General features: G+C 34.1%; 1 long non-coding RNA gene across 8 annotated transcripts in view; it reads right to left on the bottom strand.

The window, feature by feature from the left end:
• Nucleotides 1–12,956, bottom strand: part of LOC109456613 (uncharacterized) — a 311,202-nt gene that overhangs the window by 121,594 nt on the left and 176,652 nt on the right. The window lies entirely within an intron of this gene.

Here is a 12,956-nt window from a genome sequence, read left to right as displayed (position 1 = left end):
GGCATGTTTTGGATATTTTTTTATTGCTGTGATATCTACAGACACTTTTCATGGCTAATCAAGAAGTACCTGAATCAACAATTTTTGCTAACTCATCACTATTTTTAAATTACTGTATAAGACCCCCCACCAAAAAAAAGAAGAAATATTAGAACTCAAAATGTTTTCTTTAGGCCTCTAATTAGAAACACACATAGATCACAGCTGCCGCTTACCAAGTCAGCCATCACACCTATCTACTACATATTTTAAATCCCATTTTTTTGTAGACTGATGTTTGCTACGAATGCAGCCATCTCTCATTAGAAAGCTTTTTAGTTAATGTTTTATGTTTTCCAAAACCTACATCATATGCTACATGTCTCATTTGACAAGAGTTACATTTTGCATTTTTAGAATGAGGCTCTATGCTACACAGATAAATTCATTTTCAAAGAAAAACAAATGTATTTCATTATATAATATTTTGTTGTGTGAAATGTTTGTGTTGTTTCGTAGGAAACAGGTGTCGTAGGAAACATTTGTACACAAATTTCCCCAACAATGAACCTGAGATATTTACTTTTTAAGATGCATGTTTGTTTTCTAAATAAAATAATTCTATTTTAATAAAGTATTTGAGACTGTAGTGTAACTATTTAAGTTTTTACTTATTTCCTGAGTATTTACTTACCAAAGAAAAAGATAGCATCCCTTTCATTACCAATATACATATGAGTGTTCACTATAATTTCTTTCCAAATTTTTAAATTCAATTACTAGGTGGGCATACAGTGTGTACTGTTAAACTGCTAACACTCTAAACCTGCTTACAGATTATCTGTTTCATCAAACGCTAATATAACCTTAGTAAATGTAGTTTTTGGATAAAAAATATTTTCTTTCAAAAACACACAAATAAAAGACTAAGTCAGTTTCTTATCAAAATAATTTAATTTCACATTCGCCTCATATCCTTAATCTCATTTTTTATCTAAAAAAGTCCTTAAAATATTAAATATGTTACTTCTACTCATAAATTTTGGACAATTGTTTTAAATTAATTTTCAACTGATAAACAAAGACCTACTCCCCAGAAACTATTTATGCTTACTTTCTGTGGCCCTTCTTTCAAATGCAGTCTTTTTTTCTGGATTAGGCTCCCTCTGCTCCCAAAATATGGCTTGTTTTTAATCTTTTGTCATGGTGTAGATTATATTAGAATAGACTTCATTGTTCAATCAAAATAGGTTGCTTTTAAATCTTCGAACTACATATACATACATATTTATGTATCCTTATAACATATATGAATGGGATGCTCTTCAAGGGAAATTATCTAAATACCTCTGTCCTACAATACTCTGTCTCTTGGAACCTCTGGTCAAAAAACAAGTGCATGAAGAGGAAGATGGTGTGAAGCTATCATAGGTGATCCTGGTACATGACGTGATTTGTCCTGAAATATAATGTTTTTCATTAGCCAATTAAGGTCTGGCTAATTACTTGACTATTACGAACCTCTATTTCTTTATCCTTACAAAGATGGATTTAAAAAAATAAGATTATACATCTACTAACAGGATGATTTAATTTAAAACTATATCTGATATATACAGAATTTTGTATCTGATATATACAGAAAAACACCCATTGATGTTTTATAGATAGATGATAGATACACAGATAGATGATAGATAGATAGATAGATAGATAGATAGATAGATAGATAGATAGATAGACTAGACAGACAGACAGACAGACAGACAGACAGACAGACAGACAGACAAATAGATAGGATAGCTATTTTATCTAGAATAAAACATTATGAATTCCACAGATCAAGATTATGAAAATGGAAAAATCGAAAAGACATTCATTCATGACCATTTTGAGTCTTCCTTACTTCTAGTTCCTTTGTCAAATAAATAAATCCTTCCTGTGAGGTTAATCAGGCTCTATTTCCTATATACAGTTCAATTTATAGCTAATAATTTATCATAGTTCCCCACTGATCACATATTTTGTGGCTTAACGTATCCATCAGGTTATAGAAAATGGGTCACATCACAAATGTCTGGTACACGAGTGACCAGGGAAGAGCAACATCACCCAATTCCCCCAAACTACCTGAGACTGATGGATGGAGTTCACTGTCGTGGGCTCCTCAAATTCAGGTGCCGCTCATTTTACCAGTGCGCAGTCTCCATGCTGCCCTCGAAAGAGTGACTTTAGTCATCTTGTGTTTGTAAAGGATGAAATCAAGAGTGCTGAGTTACTTCTGTTATCTCTCCAACTTAATCATGTTTTGAAAGAACTGTATTCACTACATACATTTCCCGCCATCCTGAGAACATGGCAAAATTCAAAATACAAAATAGAGTTCTAAAAAGTCCACGTACAGATGATTGTTATAAAGTACTAATAATAAAAAAAGTGCTGTGTTAAAAAATGAAAATTCCAGGGCAAGTGTTGAATGCTGAGACAACAATCATAAAGGAGAAATACCTGACACAATGAAACACACAGGCCCTTTAAATTCATTTTGTGTCATAGTCATCTTCTATCCTCCAAGTGTTCTGCACAGTCAAATCAGAACTGTATCTCAAATCTCAAAACTGTAGCAACTGTAGGATGTGTTTTCTGTTGATTCTAACCACAGCATAAATAAGGAAAAAACATACATTCTGAGATTTTTAAGGAGGGTAATTAGTAAATGAGTGATAATTTTACTTCAATCACCTACATTTTCTTTTTTCCCCATTCTTCTGCCTGAAAAACACTAACTTGCCATAACTTAGTATGTTTGAGTTTATTCTTTTCTTTTTCTCTTCCACACTTAGAATAGTAGTAGGGTCTTTAAATCAATTTAAATCACATGAAAAATAAAATTACTTTTTTAAATGACGAGTTAAAACCTCCAAGAACTTAAAACATGCACATACCCCTAATAACCTGAAAACTTAGCAGCAAAAGAACAGTTGAGGAAAAGCCATTCACTTTAATTTGGAGCGATGGTAAAATAGAAGGGAACTGGACTTTTTGAAAACAAACTGGACTTTTTGAAAACAAACAAAATTCAGTATGATGTTTGTTATTATTAACTATACATTTTAAGAAATATTCATGAAATTCCCTTTGATTTTGGTAAATAGAATAAAAACACATGATTATATTGCAGACTGACTATGAAAACTAATGAGAATATTTTAAAAGGTATTATACAAATATAAGTACCATTATCATAATCATCATACGGTTAGTGGTTCCTCATACAACTAATATTAGATACAGGACAATGAAATGGTAAATGTTCCCTGATACTGATCCTATATGAAGTCCATGCAAATGATAGTTTGCTATTTAAAATAATAAACCTCCTACATGGAAACTCTCCACAATGTAGGCTAGTAATATATCCCAACCTCAAATGGAATAGCTCTTCTTTTCTAATACAAGTCTTTATAACAGCGCAAAAAAAATGGGGTAGATTGCTCTAACCTTAGAAATTCTGTTTCCTTAGGTAATAGTAATCCCTGATATTTCACAGTATTCTACCTTATAAGAAATCTTTCCCATTCCTCTCTCTATCATTCATATATATAAGAATTATATATATATATATATATATATATATATATATATATATATATATATATATAATGTATATTTCCTCCCTCTGTTATGTAAATATATAGTATAATTTATTAAGTTCAAAACCTTCCCTTAATCTATTATTCTTTCACTAGGCAGGTTTTATTTCTATCTTCAAGCAGAATTAATAGTGCCTACTTTCTGCCTGTTTGATAAATACATTATCAAGGCCACCTTTAAAACACTCGAATTCCTTTTCTCAACTTATTGTCTTTTCACTTTATCTTTGTTTTTTATCTTCTTTCTCTTCCTTTATTTATTTTCCCCCTAATATATAGGAAACTTCGTTCTCAATTCTGTTTTTGTTATTCTGCGAATTTCATATTTTATCTCTTTTGTGACTCTTATTTATCCTTGACTATTTTTTTCATCTTCTCCAACAAACTGAAACAGCATTTTTATTATATAAGTATTCTGCAATATTTTGCTAAAGTTTATTTAATATGATACTGTGGACTGATTTCTTCACTTTTTATCACTAATAAACACAATACTTGAGTAATTATTTGGGGTATAATAAAATATTTTAAATGCAAAATATTAAAATATCAGTAATCCTTATAGAATACAACAAACTTTTTATTGTGTACTTTTGTTTTTATCAAATTCTGAATCATATTAAAAATTATTTAGCTCCTATTTACAGATTCCTCTAATTGACCACAAATCATTTGTTTTCCATTTTCTTTAAGCAACAAAGACCTTCCGAAGAATGTTCTTTACTAGTGAAAAAAGATAAATTCATTCTTTTCTCTTTTGCTTTTAGTCACAAACTATATACATTTCACAAAATAAAGAACCTTAAAATGTGTGCATATAAATTAACAAAACATATAAAGCATCTGATAAGTGACAATCATTTAAAAGCCCAACAATTTTATACTGATAATAAGGATTGGTTTATTCAATGCTCACTCTGATCCCTTTTAAACACACCTTCTCATAGAGGAGTGGAATATGAAGGTAAAACTACATTCGCTAGACCTTTTTCTAGTTAAGATTTTGGGTATGACATAGATTCCGCTACTGGATTTTGAAGAAGGGTTAAGTTCCTTGGAGAAAGAGGTACCGTTTTGCAGAATATGGAACAGAAAGGATGCTGCTGGAGTCCGTGGCTATTGTACTGGTGCCTGACCTTTGAGACTGCCTCCAACCTGGCAGCTTCCTCCTCTTGGCAGATGCGATTTGGTTCAATAAAGAGCACTTCATACTTCTGCAGCTTCCTGACTGTGAGCCAGCAGGCCGTACCCTTAGTGGTCCAGTTCTGCAGTGTGTACTCAGAGCTGCTCCAGAAGTTCCACCTTCAGGGTGGTTTCATAAGTTGCTACAATTCTAAATAGCTAAGGTGGTGCTGTGGCTAACAACTACGACCATTAAATCATTGAGTAATTGACATCAATAACAGCTATCGGCCACAGACTCTCAAGAAAATGGGAAGTGAGAACTTGCTCCTTAGCTTTGCAGTCATTAAAGTGAGGAAAAACTTAGTCCATTAAACCCTAGGTATAGTTACTTGGATGTTCATTAATGAGCACCTAAAGTTAAGTAAAATAAGGTGATGAAGGCAAGTCTTGGTGACCAAATCTTTACTACGAAAAATCATTAGGGACTGTGCAAGGAATGAAAAGACTTTGGGGAGTCGGTGTGCTTTTTAAAGTCTTAAAATACAGAAAATGAAGAGCATTTAAATTCTTTTAACTTTTTATCTCATAGCAGTAGAGGATCTGAGGGTTTGTACGACTAACATAAAATGATTATTTTATCTCCTGTAACAATAAGGTTGCTATACCTGAAAATGAGATTCCAAGTGTCATTTTGTGGGTTGCTGAATTATAATTTAGGTTCAATTTGCCAGATATCTTTAGAGAAAGTTGGAAAGTTTATGGAACTACGTGGATCCCAAAATTGTAATAATGGCATTTAGAAAATGTGGATGACTCAGAGTCCTTTGAAATATCAAACCCACACCAAAGTTTTCTTGCAGGAATTAGCCAACCCTCTTCTCTGATTAATCATCCAAGAGAGTCCTTTGCAAGAGCAATCAGGCCTTCCCATGCCACGTTTCATTTGTTCCAGAATTAAATTAGAGGCCAGAAATCAATATAGCACAGAGGGCTAATTATTAAGTTGTACCTTGAATGAAAGTCTCACCCATAAAAGAGATGCACAATTTTGTCATTTATAAGGAGAGTAAACAGAAAAATGTGTGTGGAAATGGATTCTGAGTCTTCTATAACAGGAAGTGGAAAACAATTTTAAAGCAGAATAAATTCACTGATATGAGTGCATATAGTAAACATGTCAGATAAAAAATGTTACCTTGATTTTTTGAGATTGGTTCTAATTATCAAAGCAGTAAATGAAATACAGACTGAGTGCTGGCCTAAAATAAATGAGACTGAAAGTCCAGAAATCCTTTAATTTAAAATGACTACAACTGTCATCCAGTCCCATTTTCATTCAGCCCAGAATGACAAGTGGGTAAGGGACTTCAAGGAGTTTATTAGGGGTATCCTCATTACCAGGAAAGAAAGATGGCCACTAAAGGTTTGGATCTACGGTGATTTTTGGATATTGGTTAATTGCTTTCATGCAGGACCAGAGACCTGCATGAATCAGTAATAGAATATGTAGGGAGAAATAGGTGGATAAACATCACAAAATGCAGCTAGCCTATGAAAATGCTTGTTTCCACATGACTGTTTAATGTTTTTATTCCATACCTCGAAGAAAATCTCAATAATCAGGTGAAAAATATGATTTTTGTTTTTTATAGAAACCATATATCTTCAGCCATCTCAATGGTTAGCCAAGTGGCCCATGAAGATTACTATGGTGACAGGAATGGAGATAATGCAGTGTTTCAACAGCATAGATTTTCTCTCTCCTCAGTAACCTGTCTACTGCTACTGCTAGCTATATAATCTGCGGACTCTAAAGACAAACAATGAATGCTCCAAATGTTGCCATATCTCAAGGAGACTAGACAGTCATCCAGTCTCAGGTCAAGTATATCGGGCCCCTTCTATCAAGGAGGGCATGGTGATTTTCCCTTGTTCCTTATCTTAATTGGTCTTCCTCACCAACACAATTCTGCTGGCAATAACGATTATGGTCTTCTAAATCACTTAACGCACCAACCTGATATTCCACACAATAATGTTCCAAAGAAGGACTTCATTTATGTAGAAAATGAGCTTGTGTTCAAAAGATTCACTGGTCAGACCACGTTGCACTCTAACTTAGAAGCAAACACCATTATGGAACGGTAGCAGAGCCTCTAGAAAACTCAGCGACAGTATCAGCTCTCAGAAACCTCTGGTAAGTTAGCAGTGCTGCTCTCAGAAACAATATTTGCAAAAACTCACAGCTAATAGAGAATGATCTTTCTCTCGTAGACAATGTATGTGATTGCCAAATCAGGGAAATGGGCGAGGCATCTCATTCTATTACATTTAATGAGCTGCTCAATTTTTGTTATTGTTGTGTTTTCCATCTCTACTGTTTTGGACTTTGTATGAAGATCTTGGCACCCAAAGGAGACATAATTATACGAGGGTGTACAACAGTGGTTACATCAAAGGAGTTGTTCATATAGCTGTACACCCTTTTTGGGCTCCATATGATCGAAACAGAGCAAACAAAAATGGAGTCAGTTTGGGAAATTGACCCTGACTATCAAGGGATTAGAACAGTATTATTGCCAAGATGGAAATGGAGGTATATTTCTGGAATTCAATTAATCCTCAAATGCCTCTAATCACTTAGATAATCAATATTCCCTGATAGACATTAATGGAGAACAGCAGCACACACTGCATGCAGAACCAACAACTGCTGCAGGAGTGAAGATGTGACTTACTCCAAGGATTGAAGAATCAGTTTAGCATGCTGGATGAGGGCAGAGGTAATCTGGCAATGGAGGGAGGAAATGCAGACTAAATAGGTACCCGTTATGTCTCCCTTGCTTTTTTGTGCACATTTTTATATCGGATTAGGTTTTATTTTATTTTTTTATTTTTGTTATCTGTCCACCTGAGTTGTTTCTGTTTTAGTTTTTGTTTTCTTTAGAATCAAGTGCTCCAGTGTTGTTCAAATAAGAATTGAGTGGAAGGGTTATAGACTATCACAATAGGATTACGACTGAACCAGAGGAGAAATCATTTAACGGTGATAACAGCGACATATGAGACTTTTGGGTCCCTGTTTTCAATTATAGATGCTATAACTGTTTTGTAGTATACTTATTTATTTTTGCTGCTGTTGTTATCAGGAAGCTTAAATATGGAGAAAAGGGATGGGTATGGAAATTTAATAAAGGAGATGACTATTGTGAAATAATGTATTGGCACATTCATACTGATTTCATAGCCCTTCCAGAATTTCTTCCTATATGTCACTGAATGAAATTTTTATAAACAATATCTTCCATTGCCACTTACAGCTAGAATTTCAGATGTTATTAGTTCTCTTTCAGTTCTCTTCCAGGTATCTTTCAAAATTTAGTTCATATTAATACACATGGGAAAATGATAGGGAGAAAGGCATATTTTGATGGCAGGGATTATTATCCGGACTGAGGTTGCTGTGGTAGCTTAAGGTAGTTTTCTGATAGCCCAGCCTCCTGACTACGGCAAGGTGTTATGCAGTGACTCTGTTATGCAGTGTGGCCTGGTGAGTCTTTATTTGTGTAATTGTAAAGTTACAAATTTATTTGGACAATAAAGAGCTATCTGTCTGTGTAATTAATTATAGACTTCTCCCCTTTCAATTGCTTTCAAAATTCAACACAATAATTCCTTGTTAAAACTGAAGAAACCTAATATAACTATCACAGGTGTCAAAAGCCAGAAATAAAAAGTATTTATCATAGCCTAAAGTCAACTCTACTGAAATGAGAAGAAGCATTAGACCGGTTCTCATGGGAATATATATTCATGCCTTCTTTTGGAAAGCACATGAAGGATTGCAATTGCTCTAAGCTTTAGGGACACTTAGAAATAAAGCATGCCGTGAGACATTATAGGTAGTAATAAAATAAATTATGTTAAATTTAAATTCAGGAATTATTTCCAAATGGAAAGCAACAAGGTAATAATAAATTCTCGAGATCTATGGTGTCAAGACATTGTGGGTTTTCCTTAGTTATTTGTGCAGGTAAGAATAAAATAACTATATTTTTGAACTGTATTTAACACCAAAAAATATTTTTTTCCCTTTATTATAAAGTACAAAAAGCCTTCTGTATTATTAGGTTATGCAGTGTTTTCAAACAACAGGCTCATAATTGCTGTGTTTTAACAAGCCTCAGTTGGTTGCTGAGTGATTTCCTGAAGCGGGTTGCCAGTGGTGTCTCAGGTGGGTCCCAGCATGTACAGCAGTGCTGCCTGGGACATCACCCCCACCTCATCCTGCATACAATTTTGTGAAACTCCTACTTCCTTTCAAATCTCTACTCTTATATCCACCTCCTCTCCCTGAAGGAAATTCTGAGTCAGCGTATCATCTCTGAGCTCTGGAGTACCCCATTTGTATGTATTTTATACACTTACTATATCGTTCCATAATTGTTGGCTGGTTTGTTTTCACCATTAAATGAGCATGTCTAATGAATCGTTTTGAAAGCTCTTCACCTCTTTCTAGTACAGTCTCCAGCACAGAACTGGTAGATACTCAGTGGTAATGGATTTAGTAAAGTGAGGAATATTGATTGCATGTATCTTTTCCACCAGAGACCCTGACTGAACAATGCAATGGTAGTTTCTGTTAGTTGAGAACTACCGTTTGAGTTTGGCATTCAAATCATCTTTTCTATGCCTTGTGCCAACAACCAATTTGTTTGGGTTATAAAGCTCCTCCTTGTGGAATATGACATCATAATATAGTTTAAGTTGCTTTAATCAGTTCAACGTGTTCACAAGATAAACCTCAGTGACAGAAAAATTCGATTAGCGGAGGTAGAAGAAAGAAAGGCAAGGTCATAAATGGACTTGGTTAAGAAGCAAAGTGGTATTTTGGAAAGCGATCCAGCAATGGAAATTGAAACTTATGAGAGCAATCCAGTCACCTAATGTGAACAGCCAATTCAGATGTTGTTAGCATAGGTCCTGTCTCATAGTCCATCCAGGCTACTACCGCAAAATTCTCACAGAGTGTGTGTGGCGCGGGGGGGCCCAAACAACAGAAATGTACTTATCACAGTCCTGGAGGTGAGGAGTCTGAGATCAGGGTGTGTGTGTGGTCAGCTGACAGCCCTCTTCTGGGCTACAGATTTCTCATTGTATCACCACATGGTGCAGAGGGACGCGGGGCTCTGTGGAGTCGTTTATAAGAGCACTGATGCCATTCTTGAGGGCTCCACCTCATGACCTAAGCACCTCTGAAAGGTCACAGCCAATACCATCACACTGGGCATTAGTTTCAACATATGAATTGGGGGGGATACACAAGCATTCATAGGAGGCATCCATCCTAGATCGATCTAAACCTTAAGTCGTGTTATAGTGATAGAAAAAAGAAAAAAAAAAAAAAAGGATTTCAGACAATACTTCAGATGAAAGGCAAGAACATTTCTCCAGGAGAGCTGTCCAAATATAGCAGGACCCAGTAAGAGATGGAAAGTGTGACAAGCACTAACTAGGTTTTAAGAAGAAATTGTGATCAAACAAGATGGAAAGACTTCCAATGACTGACTTGAGTTGATTTGTTGCTAGCCATTCTTTCTTGGAATAGAGTATTGAATAAACAGAATATAAGCAGATAATACACCTGTTACTCTCTTTTTATGACTAGTAAGACTTAATTGCAATTATCACCATATGGGTGTGATGAAGCTGTTAGTCTACACTCTGTCCTAGTTTGTAGCGATTGGTTTGGGAATAAAAGTGACTGATATTGCAAATGGACATGATCAGTATTTCAAGCACAGAGAGATGAAAGAAGGTTTTAAAAATAGGCAAAAAGAGACAACCCACGATTGCTACTACCCACGATTTTGTCTGTGATCTGAAAATCTTCAATTTTGGTGTATAATATATGGCAGATAATTTTCAATTGGAAGTATTTAAGTAATTATTTGAAATTCGTAGTTATTAGCAAATATGCTTCTCATATGAGTATAAGCAATTAACAGTACTAGTAGCCTTCAAAGTAATCCTCCTCAAATCCATTTCAACTTGAATCACATCTATGAAATTCAGATGAACTCACACAAATCAAAAATAACTGACAATTTGTGAGTGAGTGTGCCATATATTGGTCTCAAAGCTATGACTGTACATTCCAAAGCGATAGAAGTGATAGGAAATAAACTCTTGAGCCGAAGGAGAGTTATAAAACTAATAGTCTAAATAAAGTAATACATGCTAAGAAATTATGAGCGCATTTTCTCATATCCCATAATTATTTTGGAGGATTGTGAATCCTTTCACTATTGTAAATAGTGTCCATATAACTTAAAATTTTAAACTATGGGTTTTTATCTTATTAAGGTCTTATTTGGGTATTCGATTTTGGTTTACTGAATTACCCAAAGAGGCATTCTTACCCCTTTGATCATGGATGTACTTTTCCTGAAGTAACAATTTTAATACTATATATGTAGATGTAGACCATTAAAGAGTATAGCCTTTTAGCTATGACTTCACCTCTAAATAACTATTTATACCTAAAAAAAAAAATTACTTCACATCTGAAGAACAACTGACTACCTGCAAATTAATGGAGAGGAATGGAATTATATTTCAATTACAGAGAGATTAGATAATGTTTTTAAAACAGGCAAAAAGAGACAAGGCTTACTATAGTGTCCTTTCATCCACTCGACATACAATATTCCACTATTTGGAGATGCAATATATTTGAAAATCCTTTTCTGACTTATATTAAAGGAATTAAATTGTTCCTTTTAAATAATTTCTCAAAAAATACTATATTAAATATATTTTCTTGTTTGTGTGCATTTTTTATAGGTATAGGTATTGGTGGTAATCCTTTGAGTCCTTCTAATATACCATTTACCTAGAAATCATTTTACCACCTTTGTTACACAGATAATATCCCTAAACAACAGCAAGTATTTTGAGATGCATAACTCAAGGTCATAAGAAATATCACATATTTGACCATCATTCAGTTATTAAATAAGTATTAATTAGGCACTAACTGCTCAAACTTCCATGACATACAGAGGAGGCAATGAGATCAAATATGGTAATATAAATTGTAAAAAAAAATGAGTAGTGCTTAAAATAAATGCTAATTGAGTTCAAGAAAAATAAAGGCTACTATGAATTGACATATTTCTTCTATTCAAATAATGGTTGAAATCTCAAATATGAGGAGAATCTAAAAGAAGTAAAATTGGTAAAGATAAAGCAAAGGTAGAGTGAATGAGGTAGCATTGTCAGTATTGCTTGTTTGTTTTTACAATGCAGCCTGGGTAACAATAAAAGAAGCTGAACCAAGGAACAAGAAGGCATTGAAACTTCATTACTATGTCTTATGGGGAGAAATTACTATGATTGTGGGGAGAAACTAAGATGTAGGTGGAGGTCAGACTATCCTCTCGTGTTGTGGTGAGTTTTGGTGGAATTTATTACAGAAAACAAAGCTATGTAGCTCTGTGCATTGAGGTGGAAGATTAAGCATAAGCCCTAGATGCACATGGGAATCTTCTATGCTCAAAAAAGTAGGTTAATAAAAGATTTTGAAAGATTTTTATATGTACAGGAGTCAACACTAAGATTCACAGATCATGCCTAACCCGAAAAACCAGTGTCAGTACATTGTGGGTTTTATTTGCATTTCTCTGATGACTACTGACACTGAGTGTCTTTTCATATTTCTGTTGGTCATTTGTATTTCCCCTTTGGAGAAATGTCTATTCAGGTCCTCTAACCATTTATTAATTGGATTGTTTGATTTTTTTGGTGTTGATTTCTATGAGTTTTTTAAATAAATTTTGGATATTCACCCTTATCAGATGTATCAGACTGAGAAAGACACATACCATATGATCTTACTTATATGTGGAATCTAAGGAACAAAATAGACAAACACACAAATCCAAGCATATATTTTCATAAACTGCAAGTAGCAATTTGAAAATAAAAAAATATCCTCAGGGATGTATAAACATTTATTCCATAAATAAACAAATAAATAATAATCAAGAAACAAAAATGAATGTAATGATAAAAGAATGAAAAACTGAAAGTTGTTAAAGATTTATGGACGATACTAAAGTTACGATGCTGTAGAATTGGTACAGTGAATACAGATATGACTACAAGTATAGCGATTGGTGTGTGCGTTACATGTGG

Source organism: Rhinolophus sinicus, chromosome 15 (assembly GCF_057876585.1).
Source record: "Rhinolophus sinicus isolate RSI-liver-muscle chromosome 15, RSI-T2T, whole genome shotgun sequence".
NCBI lineage: Eukaryota > Metazoa > Chordata > Mammalia > Chiroptera > Rhinolophidae > Rhinolophus > Rhinolophus sinicus.
Note: the sequence above shows the minus strand (reverse complement) of the source record. Positions and strands in the feature narration are given on the sequence as shown.